The sequence below is a fragment of the Gopherus flavomarginatus genome, chromosome 10 (genome assembly GCF_025201925.1).
Source record: "Gopherus flavomarginatus isolate rGopFla2 chromosome 10, rGopFla2.mat.asm, whole genome shotgun sequence".
Classification (NCBI taxonomy): Eukaryota; Metazoa; Chordata; order Testudines; family Testudinidae; genus Gopherus; species Gopherus flavomarginatus.
The window spans coordinates 58,769,783-58,777,613 of NC_066626.1; positions in this window are offsets into that span (position 1 = coordinate 58,769,783).

Here is a 7,831-nt window from a genome sequence, read left to right on the forward strand (position 1 = left end):
CTGGTTCTACAGATATAATTAATTATTTTCCAGCACTGTGAGGAAATTTTATTATATCTCCATTTTACAGATTAGGAAACTGAGGCGGGGATTTTAAGGGCCTGATCTAAGCCCATTGAAGCTCAACGGAAAGATTCCCAACTCAGTGAGTTGACTAAGGTCATAGAAGAAATCAGTGTCAGGGCTGAGATTAGAATATAGGAGTTCTTGGATCCCAACTCTGTAGTCAGATTATACTTCTCTCTGCATTGCAAGGATTTCCCCTTCTGCCTAAACCAGGTCAAATTCTGTTCTCCAATGCATTGGCAGATCTTTACTGAAAACTAAACAAGTCCATACATGCACGCATACACACACACAGCCCAGAATTTTGCACACTGTCTTCAAGATAAACATACTACAGTTATAGAACATGGGCATCACTCCTAGGCGTTGAAATTAACATCTTTAATACAGTGGAAGATACCTTTTAAAAACACTCAAGACAGCTACTAAAATCAGGTGCTTAACACAGGTGGATCAGATTGGACTCAGTATTTGCCAGGTAAGACAAAAGTTTGCTTCATAAGGACGGTCTCTTCTACAGTTTGTAATGTGTATGATAACTGATATAATGAATGAAATAAGGATTTTTTAAAAATTCAGTAGAATTTGTAGCCACTATTGTACATTTTAATTGATGAAATCAAGTAAAAAGAACAATAAAAGTGTACTGAGTGCCCAGTTCTCACAGCTTGTCTTGCCTACAGTTACTTTGGGCTTATATACAGCCAGTTTAGAAACATGCATAATTGCTTATGGTCAACAACATGTCACTGCCAGATCACACATTAAACAGATAACCACTGTTATTATAAGAGCAACTTCCTTGACCTCATATTTTGGTCTGGCTCAGGATTCCTGTACTTTACCAGTTTGGTTTGTTATACTATGCCAACCTTGTGTCTGTACATGTCATTTTCTACTAGTGTAAGTGACCAGTGCAATCGAAAGCTTACTATAAAATGCACATTTGTGCATATGAATAGAATAAATTAAGAAATATGATCATAGTTGCTCCTGCAATGTTTTTTTAAACACAGAGTCTATGCTTTTATATTGTAGTTAAGGTACAGTGTGTGTTATTTGGCAGGGGAGTCTGACTTGAAAATGTAAAAGGTTTGGGCAACCACACATTTGGAAGTAGAAATCTTTCCTTAAAGCATGGTTTTGGTTTTTAAACATAGCAAAATTTCTGGAAACTTCAGTTGCTCAAAGTCTGCCAAAACTTCAATCATATTTAACATATTCTTGGGACTTACATATAATGTTTCTAGTAATAAACAACATCTTGTTTACAGTGGCATGGTGGAAATAAAAGGAGGCAAACACTCTTTAAGAGTCAAAACTCTAAATATATACTAAAAGTAAAGTGGATTTCCCTTAATGATGGAAACTCAAAGAAAAAAGCTTTCACAATTTGTTGTTAATAAATAAAATTCACAATTTGTTGTTAATAAAAATCAGAAACTAATTTGCACTTGCAGCAAAGAATCCTGTGGCACCTTATAGACTAACAGACGTTTTGGAGCATGAGCTTTCGTGGGTGAATACCCACTTCGTCAGATGCATGCTCCAAAACGTCTGTTAGTCTATAAGGTACCACAAGATTCTTTGCTGCTTTTACAGATCCAGACTAACACGGCTACCCCTCTGATTCCAGACTAACACGGCTACCCCTCTGATACTAATTTGCACTTCAAACTTACAACAGCTGCAATTATAATTATAAAGCTAGTTCTTTATAACAATTATATTACAAAATAAGAAAAATTCATCTCCTGTAAAGTGCACTGTCATTTTTAGTAACAAAAGGGAGAGGAGACTTTAGGTCTGATTCAGTAACAGAATATAAGGTATGCAGTATACATATATATATAATTACATATCTATAGCAGCCCCTTTATTTCACTATATACACTTTTTTTATGCAGGAACTAAGCTGAATTTAAAAAAAACCAACACTTTTTCCATGAGAGTGCTTATTATACAGAATTCACACCTTAAATATATGCAGACTCATCTCTAAGAGGCAGGCACCATTTCAGTGCACTCATCAAGAATACATATGAACAAAATGATTTTGAGAAATAGAAATGGCCACATAACAGCCAAAGGAGATGCACCTATGATACCAATTTCACCAGGCTGTTGTTGTGAAGCTTAATCAATTAATGTTTGTGAAGTACTGAGAATAACTCAGATGATCAATTCAATTCATTATTATCCAACCTTGGCTTTGTATCTCACCTTCTCCTTTATTTCAACAAGGCATTTTCTTTAGAAAATTATAAACTTTTAAAAAATAAAAAACTGATGGAAGCCATAAAGGTAGATTGTGACTTGGCCTATACATGTGTGCAAGGGAGTAAGAACCTCTTCCACTTCACTTCTACATAGTCAACATATCACTGGGTCCAAGTATAAGCAGCACCCATCTACTCCTGCTATAGAGTATGCGGCTGGGGAGTGAGCCATCCCTCATTAGTTCCACCTCAATGAACACAGTGATTTTCCTTCTTGTATAGTTCCCTCAGGGAACCAGACGGGAGAAGAACGAGGATATTGTGGGTCCCTGATACACAGCCTTTTCCCCACAAAGACCCAGCTACATGCCATCCCTTACAATGGGCTGGGTCACAGAGACACAACCTAGCTCTCTGTTGGCACACAGGATGTGAACAGCTTTTTCCAAAATATAGTAGGAATAATTAGATGACAATTGAATTGAATGAAGCAAAAAGATTAGACACTAATATGGGAAACTACATGGCTTTCATTTGTTAGTTAAATATGGGCCTTAGGGAAATTCTACACTACAGCAGTTCATCAGCATAGCTGTAGCATGTCTGGTGAGGACTCACTTTGCCGATCGGAGAACGCTCTCCCACCAGTGTAATTACTCCACCTCATCAGGAAGTGTAAGCTATGTTGGGGGAAGAGCGTCTCCTGTCAATATAGCGCCAGTGTGAACAGCATGAAACTTATATCGCTTGGGGGGGGACAGGCTTTTGCACACATAAATTAGACATAAGTTAGATCGACTTAGCCAATAATGTAGATCTGCCCTGAGTCCTGAAGTTTAGAAACTATTCAAACTTCTCTAAAGTTCAGGTGTGTTTGGACCAGAGAGTTGGCTCCTGCCCTATCTCTAATATTCATTAGATGGAGATAGAGGGAAAAATCAAGAAAGAGAATAGCAATTTGAAATACCTATGTGTAAACTGATTACTCAAGCCATGAACAAAGTAAGAAGGACAGTCATATTCAGAAACAAAGAATAGCGTGATCAAACTCAAATTACCTTCAATGGGAGTTTTGCTCAACTAAAGGCCACAAAATCTGGCACCAAGTATTTTGGGTAAGAAGGGCCGGCGCTTCCATTTAGGCGACCTAGGTGGTCGCCTATGGCACCAGGATTTGAGGGCGCAGCATTTTGCCACCCTCGGAGGCAATTCAGCGGCGGGGGGTCCTGCCATGCTCCGGGTCTTCGGCGGCAATTGTGCAGCGGGTCCTTCACTCGCTCCGGGACCACTGCTGAAGTGTCCCGAAGACCAGGAGTGCGGAAGGACCCCCGCCCCCGGCCACAGAATTGCTGCCGACCAGGAGCGCGGAAGGACCCCCGCCTAGGGTGCCAAAAACCCTGGCACCACTCCTGTGGGTAAAATGGCAAATACTGCTTGGATAGGATTTAAGAAATGTAAAAGTGATTGGGTGATTTTTTATGTTGCTTTAGACTTGCAGAGAGCTTAGGATAGATTAAAACAACAAAACTGCTGATAAGAAAGACCAGAATTTGCTAATGGATTAATTGAATTACACAGATATTGGCTGGGTAACAATGACATAGAAGCTAGAAGGATGTGTTTCCAGAGGAGTGCTCTTAGTTTACTGAGAAGCCAACAGGATTACACAGGACCTAGTACTTGGAAATAAGCTATGTGTAATAGTTTTATTTTTTAAAGATAATATTGGGGAGCAACTACTATTGAGTGATACAAATCTGCATATGGTTAAGAGATAAATCAATTAGAAAATATTCTAGTAAAGAAAAAGAAAGGGATACCTACAAAGTAAACAGATTCAAGTCAAACAGGTCGTTATAAAAACACAAAGAAATTCTGAATATTGAGTCTAAGAGAATATTTCCACTAAAAGTAATGGAATTTTCATGGCAGACAGAAAAATTGGCCCACTAACAAATAATACGATCCGATGAAAGTGAATAAAGGGAGAACAGAATTGTTTTATGGCTATTCTGATCCTGCAGCTTTTTCCCATGCAATTGATTTCAACAGAAGTTACACATGCAAAAAGAATGAAAAACCAGGCCCTTATCTTTCACAGGCATGATTTCTCATTATAGTTCCTGACACGGCAAAGGATAGGTAAATCAGTCTACAAAAGGAGACAAGTATAGCCTGGTAGCTAACCCCTATAACTGGGAGTGATGAGATTGGGGTTCTGTTCTCATCTTGGACACTGATGTGCTAGGTGACCTGGAGCAATTCACTTAACCTCTCTGAGCTTCACTCTTCCTCTTCTGTAAAGCTGAGATAATAATATCCACCTGACAGGGACACTGTCAGTCTGAATTCATTAATGCTGATACAGTGCTTTGCGATGTTAGGATGCTGCAGACTCCAAGCATTATTATTACCATCATCGGATACGTCTGTGGTTACTGTAAGTGGCTCAGTGCCTTGGTGGATTAGCCTTTACATCTGAACACCTGAAATCCAATCCTCTTTTTAACATATGGGTGAGAACTAAATATGATCATTTCAACCTAGTCTTTATTTATGTACATCACAAAACCTTTCACAACTGGAAATATTTTAGAATCTCTGGCCAAGAGAAGCCCTGCCCTGGGATAGCAGGGATGTTGAAGATCAAGATTAAAATATATGAAGTTATATGAGGGAAATCTGCAGCGATCTGGCTGCACTAGAAAGGGTTGAGGGTTGAATGAGGCGGCTCATAGTGGCTTACTGAACTGATACTTTTTTCTGGAGGCTGCCATCTCCTGTTCCAGACTGTTTTTCTCTAGCTATTTTGGTTGTGAAGATACCCTCAGATCACATTTTGAAGGTTAAACAGCAGCACTCACTCTATGTGAGTCTTCCGTTAGCCTGAAATAATAACTCTGTGAAATGTGTAAAACAAGTCTCATTTAAGGGGTGCCAGCTCTGAGCCCAATTATGACAGTTTAAATGTCAATAAAATTAAAAAGTGGGATGATCTCATTCAACTCTGAATCCTGTATCAAGACGTGCACTATCTATTGTGAATGGTATCTCATTATGGAATCATGAGTGAGCAGAGCTTGCAGAAGTATAATTGCTGGGCTTGGTTGGACAGTTTGGTGGGAAAGTGTCTTTTACTTCTGCTTCCCATGGAAAATTCTGACCTTTTGTTGAAAACCTGAAAAAATAAAAGTTTTCAGTTTTCTGCTGAAATGTTTGATTTGGAATTTTCATGACAGTACCTCATGGAAATGTTAGTGCAGATGCTTCATGCCCTAGTTCTTCTTTACAGGCCAGGTTCTCAAGACTATATTGCCCATGATGCATCAAGGTGGTTCAGCAAAAGAGAAGGCTGTGGTACATAATGGGAGATTTTGGGAGCCCAGCCCATAGAGGAGAATGGGGCGGGGGAAGGGGTCAATAAGACACCCAAACTGCAATTAGTATGAGGCACTCCAGCATTTCCAAATCTATATATTTTGGCCTAACTTTTTTGGGGGGGAGGTCGGGAGAGTTCGGGACAGATTTTTTGCCAAAAAGTCAAAATTTACCATGAGGCAGGTACCCATTTTCCAGCCAGCTCAAATCAGAATTTTCATTACCTATTTATCAAACTAGAAAATATCCATTCTCTCTGTCCAGCCTTAAACTTAGGCATAAAGTTAATATCCACTGAACATTTGCTACGCTAGGCAATTGCCTGGTCTGTCTGTATGACACAACAATCTCCCTGAAAACCATTGTGCTGGTGTGTGGGCAGGAACTTGGAAAGGAAATAACTTCAGATTCAAAGCTACCAAGGAGTAAAAACACAAGTTTGAAATTTCTGATAGGAAATGAGGACAGACATTAGTAATATCTTCAAAAATATTTTACATGGTCTCTGATGACAGTTCTGATTACTTGGGACTAGAATATGGCAAACACAACACCAGAGGGGTCAGATCCTCAACTTATACACATTAATGTAGCTCCATTGAAATCAGTGAAGCTACATCAATTTACTCCAGCTAAGTATCTGTCTCTAGAAGGGTCCTTTGCATCTTCTATTGCATTGTCTATTTCTAATGTCTCCAGTGTGGAAGTTGGAATATATTCTAATATATAAAAAGCCTGGCTCTCTCTCTCTCTCTCTCCACATACATATAAATAAATAATAGATACATTTTTAAAAGAGTAGAATATAAACAAATGATTATAGCATAATTCACAGACATGAAGAAAATGCTGAGAACAGTTTTACAGGATTTAATGAGGAAACACACTGAAAAGCCTAATTTGAGTAGAATCAGCCAGTGTGGATTTATGAGCAGGAAGTCTTGCTCAAGTAATTTGTTGGAATTCTTCAAAGATATCCCTGCCAAGGTAGACAAGGAAAATGTTATAGATGATGTACAATATGCTTAGACTTTCAAAAAAGCATTTGATAAGATCCTACATTGAAGATTACCAGCAAGGTACAGACTCATTGCATAAAGGATAACAAAGTTTAATGAACTCAAAACAGCAATCACTGAATGACTCAGAGATAACCAGTCGATGCAGGATACTGCTTTGGTCAGGATAGGGACTCATTTCTAATCTATGTAAAGGAGTAACATTACAATATCAAAAGGTAAGATATCAAAATTTGCTGAAGACATCAAAATTACAAGAGTGCTAGCAACAACTGCTTAACACCACTAAAGATCCAAATCACTGTCAAAATGTACCACCAGCATCACCAGGAACATGCTGCTGTGCTGCAGCCTTGACCTGATCAAGGAAAGTAAATATTTTCCTCAGCAGCTGTCAGTAAGGGAGACTGAAACAAAGGGGGAGTGATGCTGAAATAAGGGGCAAAAGGGAGGATTGTTGTAAAAAGGGCCAAGACCAAGACACAGATACCAACATAGAAGAGCAAGAGTGGGAGGCAAGGGAGGTATGAGAAACCAATCAAGGGAAAAAAAGGAAGAGAAGCAACAGAAAAGAGAGAAGGAGTCCTTGTGGCACCTTAGAGACTAACAAATTTATTTAGGCATAAGCTTTTGTGGGCTAAAACCCACCTAATCAGATGCATGGATTTAGCGCACGAAAACTTATGCCCAAATAAATTTGTTAGTCTCTAAATTGCCACAAGGACTCCTCCTTTTTGCTGATGCAAACTATCACGGCTACCACTCTGAAACCAGAAAAAAGAGGAGAAATCTTTCCTTTAACTGGACTGGTACAGAAGATTGAAAGAACTTAAAAAACAAAGTGGCCCTAAAATTCTACAATCCCCCCCATTTGAAAAAGTTACAGACCAAGTCAGATATATGAAACAAAAGCTGCATCAAGAGTTTTGGGTTATAGTGAAAGTCTGAGAAAATGTGATTCAGATAAGTATGAAAGCACCAGCACATTGAGCTGCATAGCTTTTCCTGACCTTGAAAGATCCTTCATTTTTCTTACATCCAAGTAGGCATAACTTGGGCCAAGTGAACTCCCCAGTATATTTTATCCAAGAGATAGTTACTATATACTGTTGTAACTGCTCTAGTGGTCAGAGAAGCATGCTAATCATT